Source organism: Pteronotus mesoamericanus, unplaced genomic scaffold, assembly GCF_021234165.1.
Source record: "Pteronotus mesoamericanus isolate MK-2021 breed Mesoamerican mustached bat unplaced genomic scaffold, CSHL_Meso_final contig_182, whole genome shotgun sequence".
Lineage (NCBI taxonomy): Eukaryota > Metazoa > Chordata > Mammalia > Chiroptera > Mormoopidae > Pteronotus > Pteronotus mesoamericanus.
In genome coordinates, this window is record NW_026555078.1 from 8,204,721 (window position 1) to 8,230,162 (window position 25,442).

Consider the following 25,442-nt stretch of genomic DNA (forward strand, 5'->3'; position numbering starts at 1 on the left):
CTACAAGGAATAATGATTTATAAAAACACCATATTACCAGGTTTTAACTACTAGATCAAATTAAACTCTTGAAATATCTTCATTTAGTAGTAGGTTACCATTTTTTCTTAGTAAGTAAAATGATATCTAAGAACATAATGAGATATGGTAATTGGCCAGTCCTGTTTCTATCTCTTGATGAAGAGAATCCTCTACTCTATGGCAACAGAACAAACACTACTCTAACAGCTCCTACAGGTAGGCCATGAAAAGACAGTCTGAGAGAATGAATTGCCATTACCGAAATGGAGGTTCAGATAATAGTGCTAAGGTAGCATTAGGACTACCTCAATCCAGTAAAAAAAAAAAAAAAAAAAAAAGGGAGGTGTATTCTACAGGGATAAATCCTACTGACTTAAAGTCAGCAAAACAAAATATAGGCAATAGGTAAAGTTCCCTATCCTTAGAGATAACAGGTTTTCTTAAAAAATGGAGGGGACACTTTGGAATAAGGCATACATGAAGGATTTCAGACTCTTGCTTACTGATTTTGAAATCTTGCAAAAATGAGTTATTTTTCCTGAGTTGTAATTTTTTATTTGTAAAGAAGAGAAATAACATCTATTTCAAATGGGTGTTCTGAGAATTAGAGAAGCTAACCTTGAGGATTTAGCATAGAGTCCTGGCACAAAATAGACATCTTAACATTTTTATTAAGATTTTAATTATGTAATTATTTGATTTTCTGCTAGATGGTAGTCTCAATTAGGATAAGAACTACATTTATACCTATTGTTCTTGGTATTTATGGAGTTAATTAGTTATCTCAATAATTTTAGTTTTTACCCTCCTGGGAATTTAATTGAAGTGCGGGATTGGTCAGTGATAAGAATAGCATTGAAGAAGGCTATGGGGAATCCAGGCACAATCCTGCAATGCCCTAGATTTGGCTATTTGACTCTTTCCATCTGTTAATTCAAAGAATCTCCTCTTCCAAAAAGGGGAGAAGCATCATAGGGAAACACAATATTCAACCCATTCTGCAATTATGGTAAAACTCTGGAGCCTTTGCTGGTAGAGGAAAGCTGGGCCAGTAGTCAAAAGGCATCAGAAAGGATAAAGCAAAGCTGGCTGGGAAAATCACATCCCTCTGGTTTCTTTCCTGAGTGCAGTAGTATCCATTGCCTTGAAGATCTTTTGCAGGTGATGGTAGAATCAAGTCCTTCTGTGTCTACTTTCCTTTAACATCAAATGAAGACAGCTGTTTCTTGCACACATGAAACTGTTCTTATTCTGTAAATATTTGGAAATTGGCTTCATCTTCTCCACTGATCAAAGAAGAGTGTTAACTCTCCCAGGTGACTTGTGGTCCCTCCCTAGAAGTCTCTGAAACCTTCCATGAATAACAACCCGTGTGTCCTGCAAGCAAAGGAATAACTGGAGCTTTCAAAATGTCACTTTTGACAGACCAATAAATTCAGAAAGTGGCTCATTATTTTTGAAATTCCTGCCCTCAGGTCTCTATAAATTTTTCTGAAGAGGATTTTTAATTGTTAAAAAATCTTTACAAAACTTATTTTTTTCCCTTTCCTCTCATTTTTTTCTCACTTCTTTCTTTCCTCTTCATAATCCACTTGAGGCCTCTGAGTCACTTCTGATGTTTTACTTTTTTGTGTAATAAGAAGACTGACTTTTTTACTTCACATTTATAGAAATGAACGATTCTGTATTAGTGCGTGCAAACCTTTCTCTGAGTGCTCCCCTAAAAGTAGTTGGCTGCTCTTTAATGTTAATGGCCATTCAAAATGTACGAACACACCAGTTAAAAAAATGTTTCTCCAACCATAGTTGGCAGTTCACTTCTAATATGGAATACAATAAACCCTTGCCATTGGTGAACATTTTAGAAACAGAGAACAGGCAACTATTGTCTGGTATTAATTCTATAGGTCTGCAGAGACTTAATTATCAGTGTAGCTATAAGGTAGTGATCTCTGAGTATCAATGACCAAATTGAAAGAAGAAATATAAGCGTATATAGTGTCATGCATGCTTCCTTACCTTCTCACAGGACATAACTTGAGAATCAAGATCCATCTTTGAAACTTTTCTCCATCATAGGTTATCTGTACAAATTTGGGGAAAATACTTACTTTACAAGTAAGTTTGTTTATTTTGTGTGGAGCTAGGCACTCATATGAACAGAATTGAGCTAATCCTCCTCCCCAATTCATTGGATGGTTTTTTCATTGGTATGCAAGATTCATCTACTTGTGTTTATTAATTTCATTTTATCCTTATTATTCAGTCTCAGTCTCACTTCCCATAGGTTAAGCTTCTAATGTATTTGTGTGTATCCTTTTTTAAAATTTATTTTTATTGTATTTTTCCACTACCATTTATTCCCCTTATACCTCCCTGCTCCCACAATCACCACCCTGTTCTCCATATCCCATGAGTCCTTTTTCCTTTTTTCTAAATTCCTCCACCCCATAACCCACTCCCCCTACCAGAGCTGTCGTCTTGCTCTCTATCCATTTGTTTATCTCTATTTTGCTTGTTTGGTTTGTTCTTTAGATTCTACACATGAGTAAAATTATATGGTATTTGTCTTTCTCTGACTGGCTTATTTCATTTAACATAGTGTTCTACAGGTTCACTCATGTTGTCTCACAGGGTAAAACTTTCTTCTTTTTTATGGCCGAGTAGTATTCCACTGTGTAAAAGTCCCATAGTTATTTTATCTACACATCTACTGATAGACATTTGGGCTGCTTCCTTATCTTGACCATTGCAAATCATATTGCAATGAACATATGGGTGCTCATGTTCTTTTGAAAGACTTAGATGTTAGACTCTAAACCATAAAACTCCAAGATGAAAACATAAGCAGTAAAACCTTCAACATTGCTTCTAGTAATATTTTATCTGACAGGCAAGGGAAATAAAAACAATAATAAACAAATGGGACTTCATCAAACTAAAAAGGTTTTGCACAGCAAAGAAAAACATCAACAAATTAAAAAAGACAACCTACTGAATGGGGGAACATATTCATTGATGTATGTGTTAAAGGGTTAATACCCAACATTTATAAAGAACTTATAAAACTCAATACCAAGACAAAACAACCCAATTAAAAAATGGGCAAAGGACCTGAATAAACACTTCTCCAAAGAGGATATAAAGATGGCCAATAGACATATGAAAAGATGCTCAATGTGACTAATCATCAGAGAAATGCAAATTAAAACCACAATGAACTATCATCTCAAACCTGTCAGAATGTTGATTAATACATCAACAAATAGTAAGTGCTGAAGAGGATGTGGAGAAAGGGGAACACTTTTGCACTGTTGGTTGGAATGCAGATTGGTGCAGCCACTCTGGAAAGCAGTATGGAGATACCTCAAAAAATTAAAAATGGCACTGTTTATAACTCAGCAATTCCACTTCTTGGAGTGTATTTAAAGAAACCTGAAACACTAATTTGACATGTATCCTTTTACTTGTAAAAGATGTATCATTTCTTTGTTTGCATATAGTTCTAATTTACATAAATTATATTATACAGTGGGTTTCATTTTTTATCTTTTTCACTTAACACTATGTTTTAAATGTTTTCTCTTTTGCCCTGGCTGGTGTAACTCAATGGATTGAGTGCTGGCCTGTGAACCAAAGGGCAGCTGGTTCGATTCCCAGTCAGGACACATGCCTGGGTTGCAGACAACATCCTCAGCGGGGAGCACACGAGAGGCAACCACACATTGATGTTTTCTCCCTCTCTTTCTCCTTCCCTTACCCTCTTTCTAAAAATAAAACAAATAAAATCTTAAAAAATAAAATATTAAAAAAAATATTTTCTCTTTTGTGTATATAGACATCTACATTTTATTCCCTTGAGTCCCTCTACTACATTTTGCTGTCTCATTCCCATAGTTGTAGACATCTGAGTTGCCTCCAATTCTCCCATTGGACGGCAGAATTTAGAAAACCATACATTTCCTAGTGATATAGAACCCTCATGCATTAGATGTGGGAGGTACTATGGATATGTCCACTCTTGGGAATAGAGTATGTGTGCATGTGTGTGCATGCACTTGAATAGTTATATGAGATCTGTCCAACCATTTCAATGGTTGAAAAAGTCCAACCACTGTTAATATAACGAGAATGGTTTGCATGACATCAAAGTAACCTGGCAGCCAAGGAGCCAAGGAGAGTGGACTGGAATGTGAATGTTGAACAATGATGACTTCACTGTACTAGTCAGTGGGGGCAGTAGACACTGTCAAGTGAACATGTGTACTCTGTGACCATCACATTCAAAATGACTGAGCAAGTAGAGCAATGAATCTCTATCAAATTTTGCATTAAGCTTTAACATTCCTCTGTGGAAACTATTTGGATGATTCAGAAGGCCACAGCTATGGGCAACTGGTGATTGGCAGCTTCATCAGGACAATGTGCCTACTCATGTATCACATCTTGTACAGAGTTTTTTGTCAAAATATCAAATCACCCAAGTGACTCAGCCCTTCTATAGCCTATATTTGGTGCCCTGCGACTTCTGAGTATTCCCAAAACTAAAATCACCTTTGAAAAGGAAGGGACTTTAGACCATCAATGAGATTCAGGAAAATATGACAGGGCAGCCAATGGTGTTTGGGAGAACTGTATGAGGTCCCAATGTGCTTACTTTGAAGGGGACTGAAGCCTCACTGTTCTAAGTACAATGTTTTTTGTGTCTTCTTCAAAAAATGTCTCTACTTATTGTATTATGCAGCTGGATACCCTCTGGACAGACTTCACATATGTGCGTGTGTATGCGCCACACATATGCATCATCAGAGGGATATAGATACAGATTATAGGATGTATAGAAATATACACATATGCATTCATATGTGTATCTTATGACTTTGTAAGTGCTGTGCTGAAGTTTAAGCAATGTAACTTTATGGCATTCCAAATTTGCCATTATAGGAAGGCAAATTAGGAGGAGACATGAGCAAATGCTGAATGTAGACCTTAGTCTAGTAATGTGTATTATGAAAGATGCAAAGGCCTTTTGTTCCTTCTGATGACATTAAGCCAGGATTTTCTAATTCTTCTGGGCCACGAACCCTTTTGGAAACCTGGGAAAGCATATGGAACCTTTCTCAGGGTATCATTTTTAAATGTGTAAAATTAAATTTATGTGATTACAATGGAAACCAATCATTCAAAATAACTGTTATAAAAATAGTAAAATAAAATTACTGATGTGATGGTATAGCCAATGATCCTCTCTCCTGAGTGTGGGTAGAGGGTGAACATTTAGTGAAGTGACAAAAGCAGAACTAAACACTTCATATTCTCCTCCCTCCTATTTCTCTGCCTATCCTTGGCTCCAGACCACAGCACAGCCCTTCCAGCTTATCCTTCCTAGACATCCTCTAGCTTACAAGAGCCTTCATATTTCCCAACAGTTTCTGGAAGTTTTGCTGTTAATTCTTATTTTAAAAAAGATTTCACTTATTAATTTTTAGAAAAAGGAGGAGAGAGGGGGAAATAAAGGGAGAGAAACATTGATGTGAGAGACAAACATTGATTGGTTGCCTCTCGTATGCACCCCATCTATGCCCTATCTAGGCACTGAACCTGCAACCCAGGCATGTGACCTGACTTGGAATCAAACTGGGGACCTTCTTTGCTTTGCAGGATGATGCTCCACCTAACAAAGCCACAGTGGTCAGGGCTGTTGATTCTTTAGATCCATGCTCCCCTCTTGCTTTCCTAGTTTCTCCAGGGTTAATTTTAAAGGGAAGCAACCCACAGTTGTTGGATTTCTTCTTTTTGACAGAAACATATTAGTTTCACTATCTCAAAAACAGCAATTTAATGCCATCTTTATAAAATAGTTTTGAGCTAAAATGAAACAATACAATGTACTAGCACAGATCTTGGCCCATATTAGGTACACATTCTAATTGTCATATCTTTTTTTATAACATCTAAAGTGCCAATAGTGGCCTGATATGTGTCAGTATCTACCGCTGGAAGAAAGATACATGGCAGGGGACCTTTCCTCTGAAACAGTGGCTCTAACCTTGGCTACACATAAGCATCACCAAGGAGCTTGGAAAAGCCCACATGCTCAGGCCATACCCTTGTCTACTTGCATTGGAATCTTTCAGGGAGGGACCAGAGCATTTGTATTTTTAAAACTTTCTCAAATGATCCACTGTGTAGTCAATATTAAGAATCTCTGAATTACATTTCTGACTTGGAAATTTCCCCTTTCCTTTATACTTTAGTAACTCTGGGTGATCATTGAGAATGAGATTTCTAGGTGAGATATTCAGTTTCTAAACAAAGCCAACAGCTTCATGTTTTACGTGCACCCATTTGCACACATACATATTATACTGTGATAAACTAAATATTTTAAGTGATCAGGGATGGGATGGATTTGAGGTAGAAAGGAGAAAAATCTAATGATTCTGGACTGCAAAAAAATTTTTCAGTGGTTAAAGGACATTGGAGCATAAAATTCCTAAAATTAGTGAGACTAGCCCTTTGGAAGAGGATTTTATTACTTGAATTTAATAAGAAGGATATGGTAATATTCCCCAAGGTGATCACATCATTCATTATTATAAGGTTTGTCTCTGTAGTCTTGTGTCTGCAGGGGATATGACCTGGTGAATCTTACAGTTCTCTGTTATATGACTCATCAGTAGTTCTTCTGGCTCTATATAATTTGAAATAAGCCAGGTTTGGAACATCTTATCTAGAGTTATTATAAACTCTAGTGTTTTAATGTTGCCTGCCAATTCAGAGTTATATCTGTGTGTTCTTTCCATGGAGCGAGGCATGGGAGGGGAGAGAAAGACTTGGCACAAGGGGCCCTTCTTTGGGAACAGAGAGAGCACAGATGGCCCTGACAGTTGGGGGTAAGGAATTGCAAACTATGGGAGAGATTGCAGCTGAAGACAGATTATGAACTTTCCTTAGAAAATGTGGTCTGAGTGAGCGTTAATGGAATTTTATATAGCTACACTGATTGAAAAGAACAAAGACAGAAACACACAAAACTTTACATCCAGCTTCTCAAGGCAACATTTTGAAACTCTGAAAGCTATAGACAATCTGATTGAGAAGTAGGATTCAGTACTTGGTACTGTGGTTCTCAAGTTTTCTTTCAATTTTAACGATGCCTTGATATGTCTACTCTCTGTAACACTTAGCCAGCAGCTAATATGAAATTATGAACACCAGAATGTTGAAGAGAGCACAGGAAGATAAAAATGATCCTTATGGTTGCCCCAAAGAAAAATTATGATGAAAGTTCTGATGAAAGTTCTGATGTCTGCAGAATCCTTTTCTTTAAGAACATCAGTATTAAAACCATAGTAACCCATCTTCCAGTGTCTCAGAGTCAGGGTTCAGTTTGGAATACACCCTTTTTTCCTCCTCATCCCCAATCAAACTCTTTTCCTGTTCTCCCTGATTCTGCTCTCCTAAGTGATAGTTAATTTGACAAATGACTCCTTAGTAATGGATTGAATGTTAACACATTCATTAAAAAATAATAACAAATATTTATTTAATGCTATCTATATGTCAAGAAATGTATTAAACTGTTCACATATATTACCTCCAACCAAGTTAACATTTTCATTTTGAAAGGTGTCTAATCATTTAACCCAAGAAAATGGCCAAGATGGCAGATCTTTGGGCTCCTAGCAGGGGGGAGATGGTGTATTTATTGACTAAAAAACATGACAGAACTTCTCAAGTCATATCTTGGGATCTACAATATATTTTATCCAGGGCAATATATTTCTTAGAAAGCATATAAAATATGAGTCAGAAACCCTAGATTAGAGATTGGTATCTTTTATAGACTATGCTCTTCAGCCATCATTAAATTCTCTGAGCTTTAGTTTCTTCATCAATAAAAGGAACATAACCACTATGATCTGTGTGAATGGTGGTAAGAGATTAGATCTCACTATATATTTATAATTTGAAATGATCCATACATATCTTAGTTATACTAGTGCTTGTTACTAATGAGGAAACTTTCAGTTTTAGAATGAGAATCCCCAATGCCAGTTTTGGGATTTCTATGGATATCTTTTCAGTACAATCATTTGGAAGTCTTTAATCCATCAAAAAATTCACCTTAATTTAAGACAGACATACAAATATATTTGTCATGTTTATTGTGGCTTACAGTTTATTCAATGAATGGATAACAACACCTTAAAGGGGGTATATTTAGTGAAGTGCTATAATATTTATGGGCTACTTTAATTTCTTGCTCAGTATGTGTGTGTTTGTAGACTGTGTGGGCTTCTGATGTCTTAATATAAGTTAGATATATGAGCTTAATAATTTCTATTTAAGCTTAAAACAATACCAGCCAGTAGCTGTTAGATTATAAATTTGCTAGTATTACATAAGCACTTATAAAAGATCTGGGAAAAATTGTTAATATGTTTTATGCCAAAACTTTAGACATTTATTTTGGTTTGGCAAAAAGTAGAAAACAATAGTTTGGGAAATTTGATTCATTTGGGAAATGAATAAAAATGGAGTAAGGATTTTTCTCTTCAATTGCAGGACATTTTGTTCATCTGGTTTGGAAATTTTGCCCATTAATCTGATAGGTTCATGTTAAAGGAAACAAATTCTGCTCTGGATTTTTTTATGGTTACATATGCAGGAAGAGAAGTAGTCGATATTTCCCACTAGTTTGTTAGTAATAATAGCATTTTGAATATTCAAGGGAAAAAGTGACACTTAACGTCTGTTGGTCCCAAGCTTGAAGAAGTTCACAATTCAGTATTATTAGATTATGCTATATACCTTTTTATAGGGTCACATTTTGTGAAGCTGGATTTTTATTTCAATTGCAGTGATATAAAATACAAAAAATTAATGTGTGATAAGAGATGAGGGTAATGGTGTCTGATCTGATCCTTACATGTTCTGTGTTCAATGGCATATATAGCCGATTAGTAAATATGACTAAAGAACACATTATGTTTTCTTTCAATATTTGTGTATTACTTTTCAAATAACTGTTAACCTGTTACAATAAAAAGAGTTAATCAGTTGGAAGGACTTAAATGCTTAATAAATGAGCCTGTTCATTATTTCTTTCTTTTCACTGACTACTATTAAAAAAGTAAAATAAACGTAATCAGATGCTATGGATGCTGTGAACCAAGAAAGTTTGGAAACCTCTGGTATATTGTATGATATTTGTATTCTTTCAATACCTAGAGTGCCTACATTCTAGATATTTAACTGATACTTTTTTATTTGAAATAATTTATGTCATGGTATAGTAGTGAGGTTATTTAAACAGAATTTTGCTTCTTTTTGACATAAATAAAACATATGGAAGATTTCAAAATGCAAAAGCAGCCAGCATCAGGCCCCCACATGTGCATGGGTCTGTGATAGGTATAGTAGCAGTTAAATGTCACTACATGGCAATTTTTTTGCCTCGTGTAGTTTCCAAGATATAGGTCATTCTTAAATTACGTTTTCATGTCACTTCTCTAAAAGATCTTTCCATATATTCAGACTCTTCAATACCTGAGAAGAAAAAGGAATAAAAATATTTGAACTAACATCAGACTCATGGAATAATGAAGACGTCATTAATGAAGGGGAAGGCAGCATAAATCCTGAATGAGGTCAGTCTGCGTCAGTTGATATGGGCCACCCAATAAGGCTACTAAAGGTGTGGTCTGAGAGCACCCCAGAAAAAGCCTGCTTGCCTCCACAATGTCATGTTATTAATTGCTTTTTACCATCAGATACTAGGTAAATAATTAACACATACTATTACTTGAGGAGCAAATTGACAAATCAGCACCAAGCAGTTTCTTATCTTTAGCAGAAATCATTTCTGGAAGGATTTGTGCATGTAAAATAAATTAAATATACAAGGGCATGGGCTTTGTTATTCTCTGAATTGGGAATACAAGGTCTGGCAGAAGTAGTGCCTGCCTGAGTGTGGTTGGTAGGGTAATCATATGGGTGTAATAATTTATAGTTTTAATTTGAGCATTTCACCTAAAATGTAATATGGCGTGTTTGAGTGTGATGTTGCTATGTTATAGAATTACATGCTTATAATTTTGTAATAAAATATTTTGTAATAAAAAAGAAGAGTTATTTATGTTGGACTCAATTTCTGCATCCGAGGCATTTGCTCTAAAGGGCATTCTGGAGAGGGTATCAGGGGAGATCACATTGAATAGGCAAGATGAGTGAATATTGTCAAGGACCACAGGCAGAAGAAAGTAGGGAGGTTCCAGAAAGAATACAAATAACACAGAAACCACACTTCACAGGTTTTACAGTTTTGCCTCAGGCCAGCCCAGGAGCTACCTGGCAGTCTGATTGTCATTTAAAGCCTGTATCCTAGTTTTATAAGAATGTGAACCTTAAAATATATACTTACTTTCATTTACAATGATTTCTGTGGGTAGATAGGACAAGTGGGAGTTTTCTCACATATAAATTCTTGGGGTCACTCAGTATTAATGGTGGTAGAAATTTAATAATTTTTGTTACTGTTCAAAAAATATGTTGCCCATATGCTATTTTGTTTTTAGTAAATTGTGAAATTCTGATCAAGAAAAGGATGAAAAGAGAGAAAGGTAGTCGTTGCATCCTCAGAAACAATGGTTTGAGTGGTAAATGTGATTCTTGACTATTTCTTCATCAGTTAATTTATAAGTTGGATGTGGTGATATGTATAGTTGATTGTTTTTTAATAAACTAAATAATGCTAATGGGTACCTCTATTTAGGTGTTACAGCAATCAACAGTGGGCTTATTGTTGTTAAGAAAACTTACCTAAAACTTGGAAACAAAGAAGAAAAGGTGACTCTATGTCCTTACAATGGTATATTGTGATGTTTTCTACCAGGCTCACACAAAGTTCATTTAATTATCTAGGATAATTTGTTTGACTTTAGTATTTGGTAAGAGTCCAGATACTAAAAAAGTTAAATGTTAACTTGAAGATGTCTTCCAATAAAAGGGCTGATTTCAAAGGTTGTAGTTTTATTGCTGCGTACGGCATTAATCAATTTTACATCTATCACCAAATTAGTTTTTGTATTTTTTTGACTGACTCACTACATACATCAGCATTCCTAATATGCTTTGAACTGTTTTTATCATCTTACTGATTCTAGCTTTCATTAATGGGCTGAATAAAACACTAGGCACATAGTTATTTTTGTTTGCATGAGAGTTGTTTTTATCTTTTTGAAAATTATATGGGACACCATTTGGATGGATAATCTTTGCAACATTCTATGACCCACCTCCTTAAATCAATCAGATCTCACACTATTAACTGTTTAGAATTCCAGACAGGCTTAAAATGTAATTTGGGTGAGGAAGAAGTACTCATTAGAAAAATTGTCTGTGCAATTCAAGTTATTCATGTGTGTTGGCCATATGTTTTCTGGCCAGAAACGATGCGTTTTAACTAAAAGATATGTTGTATCCCCAGAGCAGACATCGCATTATTGTGGCAACTAAATGAAGCACATCAGGGGATGGAAATGGTAGGGTATGAATCTGATCATTGCCGAGGGCCTGCAACATGCTCAGCAGTTGTTATTCATGCTCTAATTTAGTTTTTAAAATATCCCTATAGGGTAAGATTACTGTCCTCACTGTATAGATGAGAGAATAAAGTGCAAAGAGGTCAACTTATTTGGCCAAACTACATTATATGGGTTAAACCCAGGTTTGTCTAACTCCAAAATCATTGTCTTTCTTCTATTGTGAAACAATACTTGGAATTATTTTCATAAAATTGGCTAAAAAGTATTAGATCAATAAGAATACTCAAGAATTAACCAAAATTATCACTTTTTTCCTTGGATAGTTATTAAAAATTTTGGTCAAGTATTTATAATGACATTGTAAGTACTATGCCACCAATAACTCAGAGTTAGTAATACATAGAGCTAGAAAAAATGGACAAATACAGCAAATAAAAGAAATTCTTTATAGATTAATTTTAACATAAGAACTTTTATATTTATATATATTATTTTACAGCAGACTTCAACTGTCTAATGTCAAATATCCTCTTCCAAGCTTCTAATATGGAGAACTCCTTATCAGGTTTATTTTGAGTATTACTGCTGTGTCCTGGTATAGAATTTGAAGGGGTTATATTCTCTCTCTTCTTGTCTCAGTGTACCATTGGGTAAGCACTTGTTGATTTTGGTTAGGTCAATAAGTCATCCCTTTCTGAGGTTCTGAAACTTTATGGATGATGTAATTATATGAGGGCACTAAGAGGTCAGTCTCATTTCAGGGGCCAAGGAGGCACATGAATCGGACTATTTCTGCAAAATGATGGGGTTTTTTTACTGTGTTTCCTACTTGGCTAATCCTTTGGAATTCGCTTAGTGTGACTAACACAACTTAACTTCGCATGGCCTCTATTTTCCTCATATTCATTTTGGTAAAGTTTAAGCCAAGCACAAGACCGACAAGTATAGACTCAAATTTCCTTCCTTCCTTGTAGTGAGGTGTGGCCAAGTGATTAAGTTCCAGACAATGAAATGTGAGCAGAAGGGATGGGGTCCACCACTGGACTATTTCCAGGACCTGGTTCTCCTTTCTTTCTCCATATCTGCAGGTTTGAAAGGGGTTATTATAGCAACTAAGTTATGACCTTGCAAAATGAGATAGCCCTTTAGGGGATGGCAGAACAATGGAATAAAAGAAACTTGGACCCATGATTGATTGATTTTGTGGAAAGTATTGACCCACCTCTGTGGACCAGCCTGACTCAAGTACAAATGAAATAAATTCCCAATAAGCATAATCCACTATATTTGGATATCTACTTATTATAGCAACTGGATCTCTACCTAATTAGTTTACTTTGAGTCTTTTCATTATTTTTATGCCTGACCCTTTAGACTCTACTACTTCTGCATACTCCTGATATCTCTCCAAAGGAGTTTCTTTAGATTGAGAGACTCACATTTGGTGTCTGTGGCATGCTGCTAAGAACTCTGCCTGGTACATTTTCCACTATACCATGACTTAAGCGGTGCTTTTAGTTTCTTTGGAAGCCTCTGCTGCAATAATCATGGTTCTTTGCTGATTATTTTCAGTACACCATCACCAAACAGACTAACTTTTCTCTTGATAGACCTGCATTCACTGAATATGTGTATAATAAACATGTGGACAGTTGTTATCATTATGCTACCTAACTCTTAAGAAAATTGTTTAAAGATGGCACAAAGCGTCAGGAGTACCCTAAGTTGAACTGCTGGGAAAGATTAGGTAAAAAATATGCTGAGTCCATCAGTTCCTTGGGAACCAGTCCAAAGACTCTAGTTTCCATTGCTTAGCACTGTGCCTGATACATAGGTGATGTCTAAGGAATGTTTGTTGAATTATCCATGGAATCTATATTGCATTGTCACCAACAGGAGGAAAGAATTCCCACTGGGTTTCTAATTAGGCAGCTTCCTAGAAATTGATTTAAAGATACATATTTAAATATAGAAAAGGACAAAGGGACAAAAAAGCAGAACATAATGCTATTTTCTCTGTACCCATATATTTCCGATTTCCATAACAAAGGTACATTTTAAGCTCCTTCGCAGACATTGTTCACCTAGGCTGGTCTCCCCGTTTAGAGGCTAGCCTATGGTCAACATCAACAGGGTCCTGGAGTGCCCAGATTTTACTGAATTTCCCTTTCAGAGGGCTGCTGTGAGGGAGATAGAAGTGAGGAGAAGAGTGAGGTTAGGGTTGGAACTGAGTTGTCCCTTGACTGAAAGACATTGTTCCTCTCAGTTCCAACTCTTCACAATTATCTCTCCATCAAGGGCTGAATAACTTCTTCCTTAACTCAGCTCTTTGGTTGTAGAAGAAGTAACAGCTAAGATATTTTTGGATCAGATACTATAATAATCGTTTTGCTAGCAAACTTTCCTTGAGTTACCCTAATTTTTGTGTATGTTATTTTTTTTCTTGTTGGATCCCTGGTTGATACTCTTGTTATTCAGAATTTGGAATTCAAATGTTGCATTAACTAGCATGCAAACTAACGAAAAACTAATGAAAAGACTGAAGAGACAATGGCTTAAAATGCATTGAAACTTATTTTTCCTTCATATTGCAATCAGGAAACTGAACCGTTCAGGACTGGTAAGTTGCCCTGCCCTCGCTGACACATGGTAGATGGAGCCAAGATAGCTGCCCTGGTCTCACCACCTCCTGGCCAGCAATAGCGAGCCCAGCTGGGGGAGCTCACACCATATCTTCTTATGAGCAAGACACCAGCACGGAGCACATAACTCTCACTCCCGTTGCATGGTTGCCATCAGGGACAGAAAGGCTGGGCAATTCAATCTTTCTTTGGGCAGAATGTACCCTGCTGACATTCTATTACTATGGAAGCAGAGGCAAATTGTTATTGGGAGCTGACTTATTTAAGGCCAGAGGCTCATTTTAGCTCAGGAGGAGCCAGCAAGACACTGACTGTACCCCACGGATACAATATGGAATAAGATGCTTCCTCTTTTCAATGAATCGATGGCCTAGTTAGAGAGGCAGGCCCTAAGACAGAAAATTTCAACATGATAAATGGGACATAAGAACAGCCTGGTGCATGTGCTACAGGAGCATGTGGGAGGGAGAGTTAGTCCAGGTTATAATCCTGTAAAGACATACAAAAGGAAGTAGGTGAGCTACTTGTGATCATGATGACAGAATATTGCCCTGGCACCGACTTGGTCACTTGTCAGTTGCCTGTTCTTTTATGAAGAGGATTCCATGACCCTCTCAAGGTCTGCCAAGCCCCTGCTCCCTGACGAAAACTGGGCTAAGTGGATCTTTTTACCTGTTGTTGCCACAGCTTTATGTAGCACACAAAAAACTGAGTCACTTAATACTGAGCTTTACTGAGTCATGCCCTACAGTTCAGGGATGTCCAAAGTTTTGGTGTCTCTGTGCCACACTGGAAGAAGGGTTGTCTTGGGCTGCACATTAAATACATTGCAACACATAATCACAAAAATAAATCTCATAATATTTTAAGTAAATTTATGATTTTGTGTTGGGCCTCATTCACAGCCATCTTGGGTGGCATGTGGCCCACTCCTGCTATATTACAAGGGCCCAGGATGCCACATGATTCAATTTCCCAAGCTCCTTTGCCACATGGCTTCAGAATAGGCTCTGCCAGTGGGGGTTCTGCCCGAGTCAGCATGGAAGACAAGGAGAAAAGCCCTGTCTCCAGCTGCAGTGGTGGCGAGAGCAGCCATGGCCTGATTTTGCAGTGTGCTGGTATCTTCTCAGGTGGCTCATATTCTCCCATGGAAAGCCCCGTGGCGGAAATCGATCCTGGGCTCAGTAATGTGCTTTCCTGTTTTGCTTCCCCAGCCCATAGCTGTTTGATATCCCTGTAACGACTTCTGTTTTCCTACTTGGATCCTGACAAACAAAACAGGTTTGGCCAAATCGGATACCCCTCTGCCCCAACCCCCGTAACTGAATCTCATTGAAGGCATAATCATCTATTGATTATTCTCTCCTGCCACAACACAAAGTTTAGGATGTCATGGCTGTATTTCTCAAAATGAAAGCATTATCTAGGTTTCCCTTGGAAATAAAATTGAACTGATTAGAAGAAGCAGGTGATGTAAGCACAAAGTCAGCCAGAGAAAAAAGTTGTACAAAAGACACAAGAAGTGTGGCACATGACCATTTAATGTGTGACCCTAAAAGCTGAGGTAATCGAAGTGAGATTGATCACAAAATAATGGAGTATATCAACCTAAAAATGAAGGGAAGGGCCAGGACTAAAAGGATTAAATAACCACAAAAAGCACAGTTAGACCAACACAAGGGGTCAGCAAGTGAGTTCTAATGGGCTCAGAAATGAGGGCTAACAGGAGTTCAGCTCCTTTGAAGACTTCTGAAGGGTATATTAATTCAAAACCAAGATGAAAGGGGAAGCCATAATCCCAACATGCAGGGAAAATAATGAAATGCCAATATATGGATGCTGGGGAAATTTAAGAGTCTGAAAATGGACAGGCCGTCAAGATAAAATGGGGAAAATTATAGGGGAACAAACAACATATAAGGAGTAGGTGAGAAGCAAGGGGTCTATGTTTGAGAGTTTTGTAAAGAACCAAAAAGAACATTTTAGCAGATGGGAGGCACGATCTAAAAATGTGCAGTTTCTTTTTCTTCCTCACAGTATGATTCTGCAAATTACAGCTAGCAAGGAGGAATCTAGCATTCTTAACAGGGGCATTGCACTGACTTGGTCAATGTAAAATAGTGACCGTATAATTTATTGCCCGAACAAGAACTTTTGAAGGTAAAAGGGAATGCTATAAATAGTTATACTGAACAATAGGCATTAAGAGAAATGGTCCCATTTAAGAGGTTATTATACTTATGGGTAGAAATATATATCAGAATGGTTACTGTGAGGATGGTTAATATGGAACATGGGCAAGACCACAGAAAAGTGGGTCAAAACTAACAAGCAAACAACAAACAAACAAACAAGTGGCATATCTGTTGTATTCCTATTTTCCAGAATAGTGAATGCAAATATCGAACCACAAAGCTCAGCCTTCCCAGAATGGCGGAAAGGAGATCTCAATTCCTCTTTTATGCCACAGCAACTAGTTGGACCAAGTAATATCTGTGTCCCATCCAGTTGCCATGGTGAAGAGGAAGGGAAAGCCTAAGTATGAACAGCTAATGCTTTGAAGAATGAATAAGGAAACAAGAATAAATTAGCAGTGAGGAAAAACTGTACCAGGCCTCTAGGTACTAGTCATTGACCCAAAGGTGTCTCAAGTGTTAGGACAGCTGGTGGGATGACAGGAAAAAGCTAGGTGGAATAGAGTCCCTCCTCCTCATGTGACCTTAGTGGGTAGGTTTATATTTACTTGGCGGGGGCGGGGGCATGTGCAGCTGTGGATAAAGAAAGAAAAACACATGTGGGAACCAGGTAGGTAAAAAAAAAAAGTACAATTGGGCTGCTCTAGGTAATCAGGATGCATTGCCATCTAAAGTTAACCAACTTAAAGCAAAGCAAAACCAAATAGAATTGTTCGAGTCTAATACACATCTTCTATATGTTCCTGGACCCCCTTTTTTTTGTAACCCCTAGTCTTTACTTAAGTTCCCATGACTAGTTCCTTGTTGTCATAGTAAGAGGATACTTGCTACTTCCTGAGTCCAAAAGAGAGGAGGGTCAATTGAGTCTGATTTGGAGAGGACCACACATGCACTCCTGAAAGTTCAGACTCTGCCCTAAAACCCCTATAACTTCACATGTTCTTTATATGAAGGTCAGAGGAAGACTCAGAAAGCTGAAGAATACCAGTGCTTCTTATTGGAGTTTTGATTTATGAGATATGCTTCCAAAATCCATTTACTTGGAAAATATTTGATGAGAGTTTACTAGGTGGGAGCAATGAGCTGTAAGTATAGAAGTGAGCCAGATGGATGATGAGCCTCACTTCATAGATCTGGTCATCTGACAGAGAAGGTGGGTATTTAACAAGTGATTCTTTAAAAAGTGTTATGATCATTACAATAGAAAATGTTACAGAGTACGGCACAGGGCAAGTAGAGAAGGCTCATGTCCTCTCTCTCTATCTGTCTCTCTTTGTTTATTCATTGCTTTATTATTTATCTACAAGAAAACATTGACTGCATAAAAATGAATGGCAGTAGGTGTATACCTTCCTCAGTCTTTGAGAATTATGAAGAACAGTAGCATGGGGTGCAGGAAGAAAATGCTGCACAGCCCAATTTGCCCTCTGGCAGTAAGATCCACATCCTGATCAGGCCTGGGGCAAAATGTGAATTCCATTGAGCTGTGTCTTCGACCTTTCTGCTTTAAAATTTCTATATCTTCCCACCCCTCAGAATTCTACCTCAGTCACACTGACATTGGGGCAACTGCAAGTCTTCCTTGTTATCTGGTTGCCCACACAACTCCCCTACATATTTAGTGCTTCATGCTCTGGAGCTGTATCCAATGTATCTCCTCTTTCTGGCCCTGCTGAAGGTTTGCTTCTTCTGGGTGCCAGGCAATATGGCCAGAGAAGGTATTTGTACACGTTGACTTCTTAAAGCAAGGGTGAGGTAGGCAGAAATTTAGTGACATTTCCCTAACATGCCTGTCCCCTGGTTATTCAGTCAAACTCTAATCTAGATGCTCTGAAAGGACTTTGAAGATGGAATTAAGTTAAAAGTTACTAATCAGCTGGCCTTGAAATATAGAGATTATCCTGGGTTATTGAGTTTTCTCCCTGTAAACAGTAAGAAGGCTGATGAATCTAAGAGATGTGGCAGAGGAGGGAGGTGGAAGAAAGATGAGGCAAAAGAGGACCCGATCAGATTAGTTCTACTTTGTGTTTTTGTTTTGAAGTCATGAAACGAGAGAGAGGAGCCTGTGCTTTGCATAGTCTTCACCAAGTCATTTCAGATGTGACTAGCCACTATTCTAAAGATCAAGGAGTTACATTATCACTGTTTCTCTCCTTAAAAAAATTTAGCAAAATACTAGAAGCACCTTGCTTTGCTACAGTAAGAATTCCAGTCTTTTCAATACAGATATGATGAAGATGATATTGAAGCCCATTTGCAAAATGATTTTCTTTTTAACAGTTTTCATTAACTTGTTGATTTTCCATATTCATGTCCCTATATTCGTTGTCTTTGGCCAAGTCCATAACTGAAACAAAGAATATGGCATTGAATACAAATAATATAAAATTGCATAAGGGTTAGAGCCACCAGTGATAGTTGGTTGCCTGGCTGGTCCCAGCCGCAGGAGTGGGACAGGGAAAGTTTGGAGGGAAGTGATCTGATACACAGCATTGCCTGAGCCATGGGCCAGGGGTCAGGGGCTTTGTTTGCTTGACTGGGCAGTATTAACGATAAGAGCATTAATGAATAAAAACCACTCAGAAGTAGCATCATGATTAAACATTAAATTCTAAAATAATGCTAACCAATCGACTCATTCATTTAATAAATATGAATGATATTATGTGCCAAGTTGTGTTCTTAGAAATTTTTTGGAAGGAATTAATACCAGCCGACTCCCTGGTGCTTTGTGACACATTCAGTGCATGTAATGGTTGTGTCTGGGAGGACATGGTGGTGACTGTGAGACGCATAACTTAGTGTAGTAGCGAGAAGAGGTGTGATGACAAGCCGGGTCCATTCTGAGTCAGAATTTAGCTGCCTTTGGGGAAAGAACTCAACTTGTCTTATTCTAGCTTTTCTCATTTGTGAAATGGGAGTAATACCAGTCTTGCAAGATTTTATAAGAATTCTCAACTGTGTGCACACAGTGCTTGTCAAGAGTCATTCCTATGCTGCTGCAGCTACTTTTGCTGTTCCTGTTAATATCCCAGATCCTGAATCCATCCTGCTCCACGTTTTGAATGGCCAGCAATCTTAGTAAAAATATTTAATTTTTTCTAAAATAAATTGGTGACAAAAATGACAAAAACTGATGTAGAGCTACTTATAGACTATAGTTGACCTACTTAGTGTGACTGTTGATACATAAACCTGAAATGTATTTCATTGTGGATTTTTTTTCAGATTTTATTATTTTTATTTTTTTAAATTTTATTTTAGTTGATTTTTTCAAATACATTTGTCTCTGCCTACCCCCACCACTTTCCCTTGCCCCCTCCCTTCTTCCCTCCCTCAGCTCTTCCCCTTTGCTTTTGTCCATGAGTCCTTGCTATATCTTCCTTGACTTTCCCCTTCTCTTCCTCTTCCCCGCCCTCCCTCCCTCCTTCCCTTTTGTCTCTGTTGATCCCAGTCCCTGTCGCAGGTGTTATTCGAAGTGCTGCATGGGCAACACATAGTTGTTGTTGTTTCTAAATTCTAAAACAACAATGACAAAAAGCAAACTGGACAAGAATTTATAACATAACCAACATCAAGTGCTTTGAAAAGGGCCTGGGATTTATTTCTAGACCACTCTTGGTGCTCTACCAAGGCTATTGTCTTTCTTTTCTATCACTTAGTATTGACGGCTCCAACTAAGATGCATGTATGTTTTTGGCTGAAGGTATAACTTAAATAAACAAAGAGTATAATTTGCCCATGAAATGGAGAACAATTATCTCTCCAGAAGTATATTTCTTGAGTAAGAGCTTGTTTTGCATAGATTTTATTTGCAATTTTGCATGCTGTGGTTGCCGAGTAAACATTAAAAAATAACTTGCTATGAGTTATCTGCTCATGTTTTGTTTACTTTAACACATTTCTCATATTCCAAAATGTTTGGTGAGATAGACAACGATTTCTTTTTGTGCTAGTACACTAACACCAGCAGAAACATAGCAGAACGTAGAGCGGGGGCCAGCCAAGAAAGATATGAAGAAAAAAATTTCAAAGATGAATGTTCCTGAAATTCACATTTCAGCTGAAATAGGAGAAGTATATGATTGCTTCATTTTTGCAGTTTCAGGCTATCTCTGTTCTGCCTTGGAGGAAAACTATACATACACTTGGTCATGTCAGCCTGCTTCATCCAGCTATTTTATTGTTCTAGAAATGGCTACAACTACCATGAGTTATAGACAAGGATCTTAAATAGAAAAAGAGGGTCCCTATGTCTTGTTTTTTGACATCTATTCCTTATAGATCCTTATTCAGTGATAGGAGCAATGACTGAATAAATGGAAAAATGCTCCTTGGTTCAATAAAACAATTGGGGTCTACTATGCTATTCAGCATATCTTTTTAAACCAGAATTTCAGGGGATATACAGGCTGCTGAAATACTCTGGTGTCTTCTCTGTCACCACCCACACTGCAAGATGGGAAAGCTCAGTACTTGATGAGAGGCCAAAAATAGGCTCAGGTCCAAGGAGCTGGGCTCTCATTGTAAGGGGCAGGTGAGGTAGCTTATCACAGAAGCCAAGCAGAATTAGGCAACGAGTACCATAAGAAGACAGGTCATTGGAAGAGCTCAATATGATGTGTGGACTATAAAGAAATGTAATACAGAAAGTTGTAAAAAAATATAAAACACATTATAGCACATTATAATAGAGACCTTTTCATGTTTATTGCTCTCAATTGGGCTATCTCATTTGAAAATTATTACCAGACACTTGGCCAAATGATAAAGCATGGTAGAAAGATTCTCTGCATTTTGTAGAGTTAAAATTATTTCAGAAAGAATAATGATTTTAGGAATTTAACTTATCTCCCTCCTGAGAAACTACATATAAGTGAATTTAGATATTTTTCTAACACCTGCAAAGAGCGTTTATTTGTTTTTAGATAGACTGTTTTATTCTAATTGTATTCCACATTGAATTTTTTAAACAGATGTGTGAAACTCATACATTAGTTGCAAGAGACATCTAATTAATTAAACTTCTTACAAGCGGAAAGTCAAAATAGAATTTTATCCAAATGTAAGCAATAGAAATTGAATTTCTGCTGAATCTTCTTTCTTTTGAATTCAAATATGTTTTAACAATGTTGTAGACGTAAGGAAAAACAATGCTTCTTGAGAACAACTTGAGGGAAAACTGTAAGGCCATTTAGGAAATAAAAGGTGCACTGGAGGACCTTTCTAATTTATTTCCTTGAAAATGTAGCCATAAAAGTATTTTCCTTTGGAAGTTCTTGTCTCATCTCGCTGTCCATAGAGTCCTATTATCTATCCTGGGCCAAACATTTGCTTGAATATAGACCTGGCATTAGTTTAAATGTTTGTTTTTGATATAACAATGCAGAGTGAGTCAAGAGTTTCACAGGAAGGTTAAGTATTGAAAACATTTAAGTTCCACTTCCAATTCTTAATGACTCTGACTATGAGGTCAGTTTCATACAACTCAGAAAGATGACTCCAATATACAAAGTGTAATTTAAAAACCAATTCCTTCTGGTTCCTAAGTGTATTTGTCCACATGTTCAAAACTTCTGTAGTTGTCTAAAGAAATGGCTCCCATCAGAGATCTGCAAACTCCCCCAAGTTCTATTAAGACATACATAGGAAAGAGTAGTGTGTTGGAAAGATGTTGTTATCAACTCCTTTTTTTTCCCTTAGGCGATGGCGTCTTTTAAAACAAATTTCTAAAATTTTTGTTTTCTGCTTTTGTCCACATTATAAAAATTGAGTTTGGTATTACTGATTAGTAGACGAATTATGTTTTCACTATTTTTGAAATAAAGCCTTCAAAATCTTAGACTCTGTGTACTGTAAAAGATGAAAACTAAAAAAACTACTGTTTTAAAATAAAACACCATGTCTTAGACTCTGTTGCTCACCTACAGCTCTGACCACCGCTCCTTAGGCAATGCACTTTTGTTCTCGCATTTCTGCCTTCTTCTCCTTGTCCCCCAGAAATCAGTCGATTTCTCTTCTTTCTTGGCCATTAAGGTTGTAAGGGACCCACCCAACCCAAAGAGCCCATAGCACATCCGTTAGGTTAATGAAACCAGATCCACCCTGGTTTCTCTGTTAGAAAACAGATGGCACACTCAAGGGGTAATAGCAGAAAGTTTAAGCAAAAGTTTTGCAAAGCTGGGGAAGAGTTAAAGGAACCATGTAAGGTTTATAAAGTATCCTGACTCCAGCCTATGCCTGGTGTCATAGAAGGAGCAATCATGACCACCCAGCTGGAACTGCAGCACTGAGAATGAGCCACCCAAGAGGACATAGGCAGCCGCTGCCAACCCAGGGCCAGCAGAGGAGGAGCCTGGGGATACCGCCCCCGCCCTCCCTTGTCGCCAGCATCCTGCCTCCTGCTGAAGCCTCCCCCTGGTGGAACCTAACTGGAAGCAAGTGGAGGGCCGCCCTGGTGGTGCAGCTCGTGGGCCTCGGCTCCAGCAGCACGGGGCGGGGATCACTGAAGTGTGGAGCTGGCAGGACAAGTGAGGAATAAAGAAGAGCCGTCTCAGCCTCAGTGTGGCACGGTGGGAGAGAAAGCTCAGCGCCTGGGCTGTTCTGTTAAACACATGTGCATTTGGGCTCATCGGTGTCACTATGGGAAAGTAACAATTTTTTTTTTATCGTGAATGTAAAATGAACTTTGTATGGTTGTGGTTGTTAAATGAGATAGGCTCATATATATGTTAATAATAATGTCTCTATTTCATTAAGCCTAAGATGTACTATACGGGATTGAATGGTATCCCCCAAAGTTCACGTCCTCGATGTTCGTGTCCTCCTAAATTTATATGTTGAAATTCTAAACCCTAAGGGCGGTGATATGAGTGGGTGAGACCTTTGGGAGGTGATTAGGTCATGAGGATGGAGCCTTGATATGAAATTAGTGATTTCATAAATGATCTTACAGAACTGCCTAGCCCTGTCCACCCTGTAAGGGTACAGTAAGGAGTCTACAAACTGAAAGGGGCCTGTGGCTGATCACCCTTGTTCCCTGATCCTGGTCTTTCAAAATGTGAGAAATCAATTTCCATTGTTTATAACATTTTGTACACAGTCTGTGGTATTCTGTTACAGCAGCCTGAAGAAATTCATCCAGGGATCTCATCTGGAAATAGAGTCTTTTCAGATATAATTCATTAAGTTAAGATGAGGTCATAATGGATTAGTTCGGACTCTAAATACAATGACCAGGTGACCAGGTTCATTATGAAAAGGCCATGGGAAGACATCATGAGAGACACAGGAAAAATTCCACATGAAGCTGGAGGCAGAGATTTTTTTTTGTGGTAGATACAATGATTTTTCTTACCATTGTTTTCTTACAATTAGTATCTTAAATTTAACGTTATAATTTTAGTTAAAATAATTCAGATATATTTGCTTATTATCTTTTTTAATTCTTTAGTGGTAAAATACATATAAAATTTGCCATCTTAATCATTTTTATTCAAGATAACTGGGAACCCCCGAAACACACTATTTATAAAAAAATGTGTATTTATTTTCACATGTATTATTTATTTATAAAAGAATTGTGTATTTATTTTCACATGTTTAAACTTTAGTTGCCTTCAAAATACTCTCCATTTGATGCAATACATCTATTGAGACTTTTTTCCAGTGCTCAAAACCGTTTTTGAACTCACCGATTTTGATGCCTTTTAGTGCTTCTGCCGTTTTTTGTCTCACCTCTTCCACATTGGCAAAACCTTTCCTTCTGAGGATGTTTTTCACTCAGGGAAACAAAAAAAGTTGCTTGGGGTGAGACTGGGTGAATAGGGAAGGTGGGGCATGGGGGTCATTTTTGGTAAAACTTCTGAACACTCAGCGCAGTGTGGGCAGGTGCACTCATAAATCACCCACTATGCAATGGTCAAATATGTTGAAAGAGCCTTCAGAAAAAAATTTGCTGAAGCTGAAAGCACCCTCTCACAATGATACCACCTGGTACACTGATACCGGTGGGTTCCTAGAACACTCATCTAGTGAGGGAAGCCTGTACTACAAGGGCCCGCACTTCAGAAGGTAATTCTGGTTTTTGGGGGATCCCCCCTCATACATTTATAATGTTATACTACCATCACCTCCATCCATTTCCACAACTCATTTTATTTCTTATGACTGATAGTCTATGCTCATTCAATAGTAACTCCTCATTCCACCCAACTCCCCAGCCCCTGGTAACCACAACTCTGCTTTGTGTCTCTATGACTTTGACTACTCTAAGTCCTTCATATAAGTGGGATCATTCAGAGTTTTGTCACTGGCTTAGCTTTTCTTTAAAAATTCACTTTTACAGCCAATTCACTTTTTATGTTGAATTTTAAAAAGTAACATTTTAAAAGTTCAAGAATCAAACTCTTTTCCATATAGTAGTCATGTGAAAGGTTTCTTTATAAAGTGGTATTGGTTGAGCAATAGTTTTAAAGGCCAAAGCTATACCTGATGCAATACAAGCCGGGAATGTTCTTTGGATAATTATTTTCTAACACTGTCATTTCAGTAGGAAAAGTATCAGATTATGAATAATATTTTCTAAATGCACCCCTGTCCATTAGATTGTAATGTCTCTCTCTAGCTGAGCTCAACAGTGCCATTTGCAAATTCATTGGCATTATCTCCCTTATTGTATCTTCCCTTCAGTATGTAAAGAAATGGTTATGAGGAAATTCCCATTAGATATACATATTATTCTAGTTTATCACTTTAAAGAAAGTATAAAATCTCACAAAATGATTGTGTGCACATTTTCTGCATTTCAAACTCATAAGTTAGACTCATAACATTGACTAGGCAATATAAATTGTTTATGACACAGTAAATGGAAGATGGCACATAGTTAGGAAAGCATGTTTTAATAATTTTTAAAACTTACCTCATTAAATAAACACTCTTTTCCTTCTCACACAGTGTAAAATTACAGAATTTTAAAGCTACAGGGAAGTTTAGATCATCAAGTTCATGTTGCATTTTAGTGCCTTACT